This window comes from Vanacampus margaritifer, chromosome 8 (assembly GCF_051991255.1).
Source record: "Vanacampus margaritifer isolate UIUO_Vmar chromosome 8, RoL_Vmar_1.0, whole genome shotgun sequence".
Lineage (NCBI taxonomy): Eukaryota > Metazoa > Chordata > Actinopteri > Syngnathiformes > Syngnathidae > Vanacampus > Vanacampus margaritifer.
The window spans coordinates 18,789,518-18,804,716 of NC_135439.1; the positions used below are offsets into that span (position 1 = coordinate 18,789,518).

The 15,199-nt window shown below is 41.3% G+C and overlaps 1 protein-coding gene across 1 annotated transcript in view; it reads right to left on the reverse strand.

The window, feature by feature from the left end:
• Positions 1-8,393, reverse strand: part of sulf2a (sulfatase 2a) — a 50,694-nt gene extending 42,301 nt beyond the window's left edge. Inside the window, exon 1 of the mRNA XM_077573853.1 lies at positions 8,272-8,393. The gene's annotated coding sequence lies outside the window, so the exon portion shown is untranslated. The remainder of the gene's footprint in view (positions 1-8,271) is intronic.
• Positions 8,394-15,199: the final 6,806 nt, after the last annotated feature.

Genomic DNA, 15,199 nt, shown 5'->3' on the forward strand with positions numbered 1-15,199 from the left:
GGGAATGGTGTGTGCTGGAGTTGTGACCAGGCTCAACATGGGGCGCAGGCATGGTGACGGACACAGAAATGGAAAAACAGACAGTTGGAGTGTGGAAAATAAGGGAAAGGGAAAACACAAGACCAGTGTTCTGGTACACTGAAGTAAGATGAACACTATAGAATACAGTATTGAGATCAGCTCTGTTTAACTCATTTGCACACAAAACCGTATAAAACGTTCTATTTTAAATATTTCCATGGTCCCAAAAAACGTATTTATGTTTTTTATACAGGAGCATACAGAAGGCTTTGATGCAGCCTCTGACCTGAAAAGGTCGCTTAAAGCAATGGTACACTCTAAAAACATCTATCCATCTTCTACCGCTTATCCGAGGTCGGGTCGCGGGGGCAGCAGCTTTAGGACAGACTTCCCTCTCCCCAGCCACTTCAACCAGCTCCTCCGGCGGGTTCCCAAGGCGTTCCCGGGCTAGCCGAGAGACATAGTCTCTCCAGCGTGTCCTGGGTCGTCCCCGGGGCCTCCCACCGGTGGGACCTCTCCAGGGAGGCGTCCAGGAGGCATCCGAACCAGATACCCGAGCCACCTCAGCTGGCTCCTCTCAACGCGGAGGAGTAGCGGCTCGACCCTGAGTTCCTCCCGGATGACCGAGCTTCTCACCTTATTATCTCTAAGGGAGAGCCCGGACACCCTGCGGAGGAAACTCATTTCGGCCGCTTGTATCCGGGATCTTGTTCTTTCGATCACGACCCACAGCTTGTGACCATAGGTGAGGGTAGGAATGTAGATCGATTTGTAAATCGAGAGCCTTTCGGCTCAGCTCCTCACTCACTCGTGAACAAGACCCCAAGAGGGTGTGTGGAGGAGTTCACTAAAAACAAAACACTAAAATTACTAAAAACACAAAAACTCCGTTAAAAACAGTTTGGTCAAAAATAATCACTATCAAAAATGGACTGATCCTCTACTTTGAGTCAAGAAATGGCTCAAAGTTGGGTCAAATTGGTCCATTTTTGATCCAACCGTTTTTTAAAGTGTAGTTATTACAAAAAATGGCCAGCAGTTGGCAGCAGAGTACAAGAGATCAACCAGGGCCATGTTGCAACAAGCTCTTTTCCTTACTGTTTTGAACAGGCTTGTGAGTAATGATGAAACTTAGGTATATTCTAATGCTAATTGCTGCAAAACAGAAACAAATAGAAATATTATACTTTTTTTCCTGATGAAAGACAAGACTAATCTTAATTTGGTAGGTTCCATGTTTTGATAGCAATAGAACACAGTATTCTGTGGGCCTTGCAAAATCAGTATAAATCCAGTAAAACAGCCAAGAGCGAAGGGGGTTGCTTCAGTGAAAATGGCTGGGAGTGAATTAGTTAAGAAGGCATGTTTTGACTTGAATGAATCTATTACATTTATAAGTACAGTAGATCAGGGGTGTCAAACTCATATTACCTCAGGGGCCCCATGGAGAAAAATATGTTACCAAGTGGGCTGGATCGATAAAATCATGATAGATATATACTGTATATACTGTTCCAAAAATAACACAAATGCAAACGGAATGAGGCAAGACTTTGCCCGTATGAGTTTTGGGTGTGTTTTATCTAGCCGTTTTGCATATATATATGTTGTTCCCAGAATGCATTGTGTTATATATGTTTTGATTGTGGCCGGCTGATTAATTGGTCAGGCAATACTAATTTTTTGATTTTACAAAATCATCTCGCGGGCCGGATTAAACCCCTTTGCGGGCTTGATCCACCTCCTGCCACACATGCATCAAATTATACTTTCAGGGCAGTAGTTTAGTTTTTTCTTTGGCTTTTTTGTGTGACATTGTATTACTGAACTCGTGGCACCATACAAGTCGTTACTTATCATAGTTTCAGTTAAATGATGTTTCATTTTGGCACATTTACAGTATATAGAAGATTTTTTTCCCCGGTTCTTGTTTTTTACTGCATGATAGAAATATACTTCAATCCAATCCAATCAAATCATCTTCAAGTTATGCTTTCCTCATTAAAACATTTCTCTGCCTATGATTGGGCAGCTAAGTTTAATTTGCAAGTCGTGTCCAGTGATGGCCTCTCACAAGTGCCATTCATTAACAGTCTGTACACAAACGCTGAGACACCACAACAGGGGAGTCAACCCTGGCAATTGCCTCGAGCCCTGAGCTCAAGGTGGCCCCGAGGGACGGCTGACATTGGCCCATGTCTATGACACAACTGGAAGTATGCATACATTGCATGTAAGAATTTCCATAAAAGGGCCCTAGCAGGATTGTAGTCAAACATACAAACAACAAAACAAAGAGAATTCATCACATAAGGCATAGTCTTCCCTGGGGTGGTGATGGGGCTCTAATTGCACCACAGAAAGTCAGTGGATTTTCGCTCATCGCGTGAAATAAAAATGTATCAGTGGTAATGAAGACCGTAATGTGCATTTGCACAAGACTGAACACCGGTCCGCCCTCCTGCCACCACAAACACCGTGATTTGAACCACAGTATGTGGATATTAAGTGCATTGTAATACTATATTATTTTTGTTGAAAGAATATCACCTTTTATCCAGACAATTGAGAACTACTTTTAATTTTGAAACCATTTCATAACGTCTCTTTAAAGATAGCACATCATTCATTGCAGGTGTTAGGGGGAAGTCATTTCACACCTTGACTGATTGATTGAGATATAAATCTAAGTTGTAATCATTATTGAGAGTTGCTTTCCCAACACTTTCCTCCAGATGCTGTGTTTTCTCGCATCCTCCAACAATCTAATCTGGGGGTTATTTTTGGAGCTCATTGGGTTATGTTTTCACTAAACCGAGTTTGAGAACATTGTATCCACTTTTCAAACATCCCACCGCATCTTTGGTACATTGTGCATGCCTCTCAGCCTGTCGTTGTCTGAGTGCTCTCAATGAATGTTTCACTAAATCCCCGCGTGGAGGAGTGGAGTGTGTCTGCCACGTTAAGCACATGAGCACGCACCTGAAGAGCCCGTTGCACATACTGGAGGACACACACTCATTAGATGGTAGATGAGACAAGAAGATTAAAAAACTCTTCAAATCTATATATGACACTCAAACTTGGGATGAAGCAGATAAAAATAATTATGCTAGTAATTACGATTATGGAAATGAGATTTGTCTTATCAGACAGAATCGCTGTGGATGAAGAGCTCCCAACCTCCCACTTGCTGCCTTTAGCAAGTTAATACTGTCATAAGTTATTCACAAGTGCGACAAAACTGCAGCAAAAGGTCACAGATGACCCGGGGATCTAAAATGTCATTGGAGCTCGGCCCCAATATAAAATGTAGTAATATTACAAGGGTTTAGTATCATCTCTGCTATTTAATGATGGTGAGTCTCATGAGACTGAAAGAGCTCTTTTTGAAGGCTAGCGGGGGTCTCACTGCAGCAACCCGTGAGGCACCTGCACCACTGCAGCTCAGACACATACAGGGAAAGGATTGGAATCTGGATTGTTCTAAGAAATGGCCAACCCACACTGGAATTAAAAGTACACACACACAGATACATGTGCACGCACACATTAAGACCCACCAGCAGTGCAGTATTTGCTTTTGTTGGGATGGGAGGGTGTGCGAGGTATCGTCAAAAGAGCCCCCTCTGCCATACGACCATTAGAGCCGCAGCACTGAGACTTACACACTGATCTCCTGATGCTAATTCAGCGCATGGCCAGTTAACCGCAGATCACACTGGAACAAGCGAAGCGCTACTCACGGCAGGCACTTTTAATGTTTGCCAAAGAATGCATACAATGTGATTCCCACTCCAGCAGTAAAATCTTGTGGAAATGGGATGTGGAAGGGTGTGCTTATTAACCTTCATTTATGGTTTTTGGGTATGTTGCGTAAAAATGTAAGCCTTTACTAATAAAATATATACATTAATAAATAATATTATATTTAATGATTATCTATCTATCCATCTATCTATCTAATGCTTTACAAAGTGCTGGTTCATTCTGAACACACACAAAGGGCCCTATTTTCGTAGACAGGCTCCCGTTCGCTAAGCAAAAAAGCAAGCGCAACTTCATTGTCGTACTGGGGCAAGTCTAGTTTGGGACCGCGTTGCTCCTTGCTGGGCATTCCGAAGCTGACGTTCCCCCGTCGCACTTCACAATTTGGTGACAGAAAGTACAACAGTGTAAAAACTGGTACATTTGTTGCCATGGCGGGCAAGTCCATTTTAGCGTGTTTTAGGGTAGCAACAACAAACTGATAATATTGATAAAAATTGATATTTGAAAGTGTTGGAAACAAATTTAAGTATCGATTTTTTGCGTGGGCAGCACGGTGGCTGACTGGTTAGCACGTCCGCCTCCCAGTGCAGAGGACGTGAGATCGAGTCCGGGCTTCGGCCTTCCTGGGTGGAGTTTGCATGTTCTCCCCGTGCTTGCGTGGGTTTTCACCGGGTACTCCGGTTTCCTCCCACATTCCAAAAACATGCATGGCAGGTTAATTGAACTCTCCAAATTGTCCCTAGGTGTGAATGTGAGTGTGGTTGTTCGTCTCTGTGTGCCCTGCAATTGGCTGGCAACCAGTTCAGGGTGTACCCCGCCTACTGCCCGAAGCCAGCTGGGATAGGCTCCAGCACCCCCGCGACCCTAGTGAGGAAAAGCGGCCAAGAAAATGGTTGGATGGATGGATTTTTTGCGTCGTAGTCCTCGTGAGTGGCTTTGTTGTCATTAGCGGCCATGTCATATACAGTATGCGTGTTTTACGCACGCGTCACGTCAGGATGATCACGTGACAGTCCAAAATGGTCGATACTGTACTTAATGCAAAAATATTCATAAAAAAGTGCCATAAAATCATAATCGTTCAACATAAATTGACATTTTTTTTCAGGGAAGAGTTGAAATTAACCATTTCCCAGAATACCTGGTTAGTTTTTTATAAGTCTTGTATTCCTTTAAACGTAAGTTAGCTTTACCTTGTTATGACAAAGGAGAGCAGTATAGTGTAATTTGCCTGGCTCAACAAAATGTGTTTTTTATAGGGCTGGGCTTCATAAAAAAAATTTAAAAATCTAATCATTGATACTAAAATTCCTTTTCGAGCCTCATATCAATTCATAAAAGCATGAATCGTTTATTTTAATATCTCTTTTCCACCATAAATTTATAAGAAAATAAAATTTTAAAGGTTTTTACATTTATTGTTCACATGAATTTAAGTATTTTTTAAGTATTTTCTTACATTTATGAAAGACCAGCCTTATTGTACTTAAAAACAATTCAGAATCTTTCTAATTTATATTTACAATTTTTGAATTAGAATTATGAAAACACTTTCATCTCATCCTTGCTGATCCCAATGTTTGTGTAACATTTAAGGGATTATAAAACGAAATCCTTAAACCAGTTACTTCCTCCGCAAAATGTAATTTGGAATGTAATATTTGTAGAGTTTTTTAATCATATCCTTGATATTTAAGAAAACTTGATGTTCCATAATTAATCAATATCGGATTGAAATGAAGTGGATCGAATTGAAAAAAATCGAATCAAAATGAACTCTTGTGAATCGAAATCGAATTGATTGAGGAAATTAGAATTGATACTATACTATATTTTTATTCACTTGTCTTTTTTGCCCATGAATTGTTCAATATGGGGTCATTATGTGCTTTTTCCAATATACTTTATTAATGATGTTAAAATACTGTATACTTGTGTTGTACAGCTGCGCTATACTGTAGCTTCATCATCACTGTATTTCTGTGGAATGCGATAGTCGTCATTTTTTGCAGGGAGGAGAAAAATGAACTTACCATGTTCTCGTCTACATTCAACGCTGTTTAACCTGCCAACACCTCTGCAAAGATGAAGTTAAATGGTCTTACATTAAGTTGTTTATTTGTAACTCCCATCTTTAGTTACTGTGAAACGGACATCCACTACCTTAATGCTATCATACATATCAGTAAAAGCCAGACATGCAATTAATTATATCTAAACGGCATGTATGTTCAATCATTAACATTGCATCATCAAAGAGAGCAGGCCATTTTTAACACTTTAGGTTGGTCAGTAATTAGTAAAAACAACACCCTACGTGTGGACTGACCAATAGTATGTATTTTTTGAAGAAAAAAAAAATCTGATTTGTGAGGTTTTCAGCCGGTGCCAGCAAGTATGGGATTATAGAGCAGGACATATCCGAATATAAAAGTAAACAGATTGCTAATTGAGAAGGTCATTAAACAAGAGAGGAGCAGAAAATAGCAGTCATTCCCTTTTGGTCGAGGTGACAGTAAAATGGACAGAAGCGGGTGCATCTCATTCTCTCGTCATGTGTGATCCCCACAGAGACCATTGTGTGGTGTCACCTTGACAGCTGTCACTGATACCCACCACCTGTCACCCCGCGTCCAAAGATGTGGACGCATCCATCCACAATGCGTTTATCGATAGTGTGCCATAAAGACGATGTCCTTTTCTTCATCAACAGCTTGAGTCAACAGCCGCTGCATTAGCATACAATAAATATTCATGTGAGTGCCTTGGCTACCTCGCCACCACTTCTGCACATTTTCCAGCCACTTTACAAAACAGCACGTCAAGCGCCTTACAAATCCCACACGGTCACTTGTGTATTCACAGCACGGCAGCGGCAAACACCATCAACAGGTCTCAAGGTCGCCACTCCTAGATTGTGAGCGATTTTAATTTGTCTCTGAAAGAGATGACTGATGGCGGTGGGAAATACAGTACGGACATAGAAGCACACGAGTGCACAGTAAATTATGTAGAGTAAATTTGACTCCAAATTGAGTCTATTTGGTCCCACTGTAAATAGAATAAAAATGTACACTTGGAAGAGAGTAAAATAAAAATGTGTTTGGTCTCCTCTTGGATATAAACAAACAGTAGGAGTGGCGTAGCTCAAGTGGTAGAGCGGCAGTCTCCCAAGCTGAAGGTTGTGAATTTGTTTCTCAACCTTGAGTGACTTTTTTTTGTTAATTTTACTCTCTTTCAAGTACATATAAATTTTACTCTAAACTGAGGCTATTTGGTCCCACTCTAAACAGAGTCAAATTGACTACAGAATTTACTGGTCTGGTTGTGATTTTGTGCTCACTTCCTATTAATGCCGTGAGTTTGCAGAAAATGTCATGCACATCTGTGGGCGTGCATGGGCGATTGTGCGTGCGTGTGTTGCCTTGGGGACAAGTAGACAGGTGGACTTAGCGGGAGCATCCTCCTACTTGAGTCCTCAGGCATCTCAGTGAGAAAAGAGGCCAGTTGATGTGGGGGTTAGAGCTTCCATGGAAGAGTGCGTTGTGATAAATAATGAATGCTTTAAGAACATGTATCTCCCTGAGCTTCCTTCCTTCCTTCCATCCCTCCATCCTCACATTTGTTCATCCATCCGCCCATATCGCTGCTAACATCATGGACCATTGAGCCGGCTCCAACATTAATATTTCACCCTGGAGGTCACTTCCCACTATCATAACCACCACAGCTTAGTGGTAAGTGGTGACACAAGCTCTTGACCCATAAAGATATTGACAAAACACGGATAGCGAGAATATTCGAGAATATGAGCGTGGTTGTATGGGAGAGGCAGCTGTAATAATGGCGACCCTCGAATAGATGGATGGCGAGTAGCTTAAAAAAAAAAAAGGGTCGAAAAGGTAAACAAACCAAAAGTGTCCTACTGGGGAAACCCGTAGTTTTTCAGCCTTGAAGTTGTCTCTAAATTTAGACAAGCACTCACTTGCAACCGGATTATATTTGGCTGAGTAAACTGAAGCTGACACAATGAACATACCGTATTTTAAAAACAACACCTACTGAGACAAAGAGTCCACACCGAAGCTCGGAGAAGTGACCATTTCGTCCAACACTGTGTCCAAATGCAGCAAACCGTAGTGATTTAAACACTTTCTAAAACACAAACAGATCCTACAGAGTGTAAAGTGCCAACTTCTGCCTTTGAATTCCAAGTCACAAAAGGCTAGAATCAAGCCAGCCGCATAATACATCAAGTCCGGTCTTGTTTTAGCCCAATGAGCACTGCCACATGACAAATATCAGTGACCGACAGAACAGATGAGAGTATTCATGTGTAAACTAGGGCAAAAGCTCCAGCACTGCACCTTCGACACACGAGACAAGTCCGGCAGAGGAACAAGCGGCCACTACAGGCTCATACACATCTTCCTTTTTGTGTTCTGTCATACAATGCACACAGATAGAAAAAACACACACCTGCTCCGGCAAGTCGGTAGCATCTAGTCCTGTCCGGTCTGTTCGGATCCCGTCGCCTGAGTGAGGATCGCTTCCCACCCCCCGCGCAGCCTCGGTGCAGATAGCTCACTGTTAGAAACGCACTGACAAGTGAAAGGAGAGAGGCGTGGTCTCACACCGGATAAATACAAGAGGGAGGGAAAGAGGGAGGAGAGAGTTTCTCTCAATTTACAATTCAATTTTGCCGGATTTTTTTCCTCCCCTCCAGCATTTCTCTCCTACTTCCCTCATCACATAGCATGTTGTCACTGTTAATCCTCCTGACTTTTTCATCCTGAGCTGCTCTCGTAGTTGCCATAAGTTTTTGCTTGTTATCTTGTGTGCTGCTTACTTTGGTATGTTTCTCATCTGCAGCCCTGACCGTCTGTCGGAGCCAGAAAGCTTCACCTATTCACACTCTGATAAAGGCAGAGGCTCATAGGGGAGTGAGAGAAAGAAATGGGAGGGAATGAGGGATCAATCTTCACGGGGCAGGGGTGGGTGGGGAGGGAAGGCTCGCACAGCCTGGCACACACACAATATCCATCAGGCTGGCACCTCTGAGGCCAGCAAGCTGCACAGTTGTTCCAGGCAGGCAACACTCGGGATTGGGCTCATAGGCACACAAATCAAAGACAAAACACAGAGCCGTCTCGATTTAGCCACAAGCATGCAAACTCCTTGCATGGCTGACTTCACACAGCAAATCCGCAAAAGCAATTTCTTCTTGACAAAACAAACAGTATCTACCAAGACGGATAATCTTATGAAGTCGGAGAGGGAGGCGACAATTCAAACCCACACAGAAGGACGAGTAGTGTGTCCCGAATCCCCCCTTGTTTGATGCCAGGTATTTCTCCCGAGTGCACGTGTCACCTGCTAACCCTGACCATGGAGGGAGAGGCAAAGAAGAGGGCAGAGACATCAATCACTGTCCTCGATGGCCGTCCCATGATGGATGCAACTGTTTATCCCTTTCTGCAGGTTATTTAGGTGCCGTCACAGCCAGAGAGATTGCTGATGGAGAACTCCTCGCCTCTCCTTTCTCACCCGGCCGAACAAACATCGCTCTAATCTATTATCTGAATTTTGAGGGTTTTCTCTGTGGAAATTTGAAGCAGGGGTAGAGAAAGATTAATTGTCTGCCCCCTCTCAGTGTTTTCAATTACAAGGCCTAAAATGAATTATTCTTCCTTCAGCTTGGCCAAACTGAATTGGATGTCAATGGGTGAGATTAAAACCAAGAGAACTTTCTAAAGCAGGGTTCAACAATTCTGGTCCTCGCGGTCCGCAGTCCTGCAGGTTTTAGATGTTTTTGCCCACTAGCACACCTGATTCATATAATTAGCTCATCAGCATGCCTGATAACGATCCTGGTCTTTAGTATCAGGTGTGTTGGTAGGCTGAAACATTTAAAAACCTGCAGGACTCCGCACCTCAAGGACCAGAATTGGTGAATCCTGTTCTAAAGCATTTTTCAGGCTCTGTAAATGTAAATGTATTTAAAGTCATATCAGATCATGTTTAAGTTTGTGGGAATGCTTACATAAAACAGTTCTGTAACTTTCCCTAAAATGTTGAATTCTAGAAAATGCCGAAGAGACAGCCACGTTTTTCCTGACTGGTGCCGACATACCAACACAGCAGCCCATTGACAATACTTATGCACATGGATTATTCATGCTCCAACACTCTTGCTCACTCTTGCATGCTCTTCAGCTGACTTGTAATTGGGTTTAGCAGTATAGATCACCAAATGTATTCCACGTCTAACCAGATCGCATGGACCAAAAACCCAGGTGCAATGAAAGACAGCAATGAATAAACAAGAAAGAACAGCAACTAAAAAGGTATTTTTTTACAGAGACAATCAAGGCATTGAGGAGTGGTGGCTCATCAATAGAGGGCGCTAGTGTGGTGCCCACCCACCCAGTTGAGTCACTTTGAAAGGAACAAAAAATGTATTTTGAAAATGATATATTATTAGCGATGATCAATACCACTTATTGTTTTTAGCAATAGCACTAGTACTTTTGATACATATTTTGTATCTGGGACGGCCCACACGTCGCAAACAGCAACCGGAAACAGCGCTGATGTGTGAAACCCGGAAGTCGGAAGTCCCGCCTCCTCTGTGGCATATACCCCATACTATGAAATTATCTATAAATATAAAAATTTATAATTGTAAACATATTTCCCTCTTCTTGGGGATCAAGTCTTTTTTTATATAGAAGGCACTGGGGGTGTGAATTGCCTAGTAGCTTGCGATTCGATCTGTATCACGATTCATAGGTCACGATTTGATTCGATACCGATTAATCTTGATACGAATCTATAAGTCAATTATTGTGATTTATTTTTTTTTTTATTCAAATTTAGAAAATACTCATCAATAAACTTGTAAACATGTACACTGTAAGATTTGTATGAAAATGTACTTCAGGCTTATAAATTGTGGTCCACCGTATTTAACAAACAAACAAATCAAATTTAAAGGCTTAATGTTCCATTAATATAACATTCTTCCATGCTTAAAGTGTGAACCCTAACTCTAATTAAGACATTTTGTTGAGTATTTCCATCAAAAATTGACCTTTATTTATTATTATTATTATTATTATTTTTTTTTTTTTTTTAAGGAGAAAAATTGATCTTTAAATATCGATTCGGCTGCAAATTAAATCGATACGAGGATTGTGCGCTGTAATATCGTGATATATTAACAAATCAAACATTTTTAACACCCCTAGAAGAAATCAGATTAATACAACTAGGAAAATACACTGTGCTAAACACAACTAAAATTAACACATATTGTTTTTAATGTTGTTTTATTTAACCTTTATCCAAAATGTTTTATTTTGCTTCACTACTATGCATAATTTAAAAGTAGTTAATTGATCTACACAATCTATAAAATGTGGCATGCACTTGAACTGTAGAAAGAAAGAAATTCTTAAAGCTGCTCAATGCAGGAAATTGAATTTTGAATCGCTACTGCCACGTGTGGCCAAAAACTTAAACTGCACACTCCGTTCTTCATATACACACTGCACGGATTATGTCACATCCGCAGGCAAAGGATGGGAAATTCTAACCCAAATCCAATCTGAAAACCATTGGCAAGAGAAACAGCTAAGGTGTTAATCCGCTATAATAGTCAAATAATAAGGCTATTGTAAATAAATTTTGGGGCAAATTGCTACATAGGGCAGCTTTAAAGATTAGCACTAGAAAAAGCCTTTCGACACGTGGATATCTGAGGACCTGTGCGTGTGAATATCTTGAAACTGATTTTTGTGATGTTTGTCTCGAAACTAAATGCACATGCCTGTCGAAAACTCTACCAGCTGCCGCTGTTGGGGAGCATGTTTTCAATTTTCTTGGGACAAGAACTAAGTGAGACATGATACCAAAGCATTTGATAGCAATAAAGAGGCAGGTGCATACATAACCATTAATGATTAGTGCAGTGTTCCATCCTGCTGTGATTGTGTCCTTGCCTGGGAGTATGTGGTTACAAATGAATTTGTTCCTTGTTCCTGTGCCAGGCTGATAAAATATTCCCTTGTCAGCGTGCTGCATGAGGAGGGGTGCAGATGTGGCAGACCCCTCATTGTATTGCATTGTACTCGTCGCAGTCTCTCTACTGCTCCAATTTTTCTTCGGTTGTTGATTCGTGGCCACAAGTGTTCTCTCCACACCCACACACCTATTCCTCGTGTGTGTGTGAGAGAGACATGGTGATGATTATGACAATTTTAGAGGTTTCATTTTGGAAATGTCTTGTATTAAAGACAATTGTTCCCTATAAGACACATGTCTGCACTGGGTGTATGTGCATTGGCCCTAATTTGGCAATTTGTGCAATTCAGCAAACAAAGGTAGTAGAAATGTTTTTGTTTTTTTTATATATTACGATGCGCAATTCTCAAATCGATTCAATATGCGGCTGAATCGATGTTTAAACATACATTTTTTATGGAAATATTCAACAAAACATCTTACTTAGGGTTAGGGTTCACGCGTTAAGCATGGAAGAATGTTATATTAATGGAACATTAAGCCTTAACATTTTATTTCAATGCTGTGTAAACACGAAACAGATTGCAACAGATTGTTTGTTAAATACAGTGGCTCACACTTATAAGCCTGAAGTTTCAGATAAATAAATACATTCTCATACAAATCTTACAGTGTACATGTACAAGTTTACTGACTAGCATGATCTCAATTTGAGTTTTAAAAAAAGTAGCAATAATCAATTTATAGATTCGTATCGGGATTAATCGGTATCGAATCGAATCGTGACATATGAATCGTGATACGGATCGCCAGGTACTAGGCAATTCACACCCCTAAAAGGTAGTATGCAAGTGCATTTGTAAACGCTTTGTACCAAAACAGCTTTTGTGTACAACAATTTGTCCCAGGTACCCCACAAAAGGTTAAGCTAGTATCATTATTGTTTTGCCTTAAGTGTGGGAAGACAACAAGTAGCTGCAAAAACGCATAAGCTCATTTATCAGAGGTGGGCATTCCATCAGTACTGAAGGACTGTCTGACAGTATGTCCAATGACAGACGCCCGTTATGCTTACGAATGACAAAACTCTTTAAAAAAAAAAAATCCGGACTAAGCACTAAGCGTCCCTGAGCGTAATCATCACTAACTAACCAGGTCAAGTATCAGCGGACCCCTCAGTCCGTCACTGACAGATGCCCATTTTGTTGACGAATGGCGGACAGTCTGTGTGTCGGCCCTAAAATAGAAGTCATGAAATGATGACGGAAGTGTGATTAAAATAAAATGATGGACTAAGGCAGTGGTCCACAACCTATTTTCCACCACGGACCGGTTCATACAAGTCCACAACTTTCGCGGAAGGGTAACCCAGTGGGTTGGGGGGTGATCGGATGTTCGGCGGCTGATTAATAAAAGGCTACAATAACAAGCGCAAATCCACTATGTATTTTTATATAACGCTTTAATATGGTGAGGTCACTATGGCAATGCTTATGAATCATACGAGCAACACAAAAAATTGGGTATTTTGTAACAAAAAAATGTGAAGCCACATTTTTATGTAACTATACAGTATTAGCAGTGCCCTCCTTAAATGCACCAACACAACAAGGCACCAGAGAACAAATCTGAAGTCCATGAGTAACTCACTCACCATAACGCTAAATTAAGAGCCGCTCGCCGCAGAGCCCATCATGCGTGGGAATCGCCTGTAGCTGTAAGAAATCCATACACCTTTCCAAACTTTCCAAATATGTCTGTTTTTTACTCATTTTGCTAACTTGTTCGATTAGCATCAGCACTACGCGACTGAGATAATTAGCATCTTGACATACGTCAAGAGTCCGTCATAAACAGAGAGAATCCGGTCACTTTTCAAAATAAAATATTTTTAAACCTCAACTAATCTATTAACCGGAAGTACAGTAAGTTTTTTTTATTCTTTCAACTGTGCGGCCCGGCTCGGTGGTTGGGGACCACTGGACTAAGGGACTCAAGATTACAGTCTGGTCCGGCTTGAAAAAATGACAGACTGACGAATGACGGACCAGCAAAATTTTGTAACATGCCCACCTCTGTCCTTTATAAAGATGGCACTCTTCAGTTTCAATTGACACTTTCAGACTGGTGTTGTTCTGACAATATTTTACGTTGGTTATATTTTCATAGTGTAGTGGCACTGCACTGCGCAGTTCCTGTTCTGGACTTTCTCATTTGTTTTAGCCCTTTGGAGTGTTCGATGCTTCCGTGTTTGTGTATTTTTTTTTTGTGTGTGTGTGTGTGTGTGTGTGTGTGTGTGTGTGTGTGTGTGTGTGTGTGTGTGTGTGTGTGCATGCGCATCTCATTGTCTCCCATTACTTTCACCTGAGCTCCGCTTTGTAGTCAACAGCTCCCTAAGGTAAACAAACACAGTAGCTATATTATATACATAAAAAAAACCTACTCCACCATAAATAATAGTGGATATGAGTAACCACTGCACGACAGCATTTGAGAACTATCACGCTAGCAGGAGTAACTGGGCCATTCAGCGCCAAATTTCTCCAGTCTTTATCATTTCTGGCAGCGGGTTTCAACCGTTTCCTGAGCATATTGTCTGTGCAGCCTTCAGTTTTAGTCTTAAATAACCTGGAGCATCTGCAAGACTTTTTAGAAACCAATACATTGGTTAACAAGAGCACAGCCACAGACTCTATGGAAGTTGTTTTTATCCACAATTTTTTCCCACTTTTCCACATTCTCCATTCACTCGGAAAGCTGTGAAGACCCACACTTCTTTCATCATAATCTTTGGAGCTACTGTATTGAAGTCCACAGCAGGTTGACAGAAATTGAAGAACCGCTTGCTGACCGTGGGATCCACAGATCAAAGAGCCCCCCCCCTCCCCCCACACACACACTCCCAATCAAACAGCCTTTTCCCCCCAAGAGATGAGCGATCACAAGGAACGGAAGGCGTTAGGGGCCAAGAGGCAGCGTATCTCTAGACAATTAGCAGAAGCCCCTTTGACGGTGCGTCATTTGCATTTGTAATGTACAGCAGACAGTGTAACATCTGCCAAACATATTAATAAGAAGCGCTTGTGGGCTTGTATAACAAGGCACCCCAGTGTTTTCAGCACAAATACATTTGTAATCAGTTTAAAGCGTCGTGAAGGCGGCAATGCAGAGGAGCAAAACCACCGGGACTAACAATTTCACAACTATAAGAATGCTTGTCTGAATTTGTTTGGCGTTCCACCATTGACATCATTACCTGTTCTTCCTTCTCTTTCAGGATCTTGTATCGCAACTATTTACTGTGTTTTAAATGTTAGCACATGGACTGGTTACTTTATTGCCATTTTTTCCACAGTAATAAACTATACATTTATATCAGTAT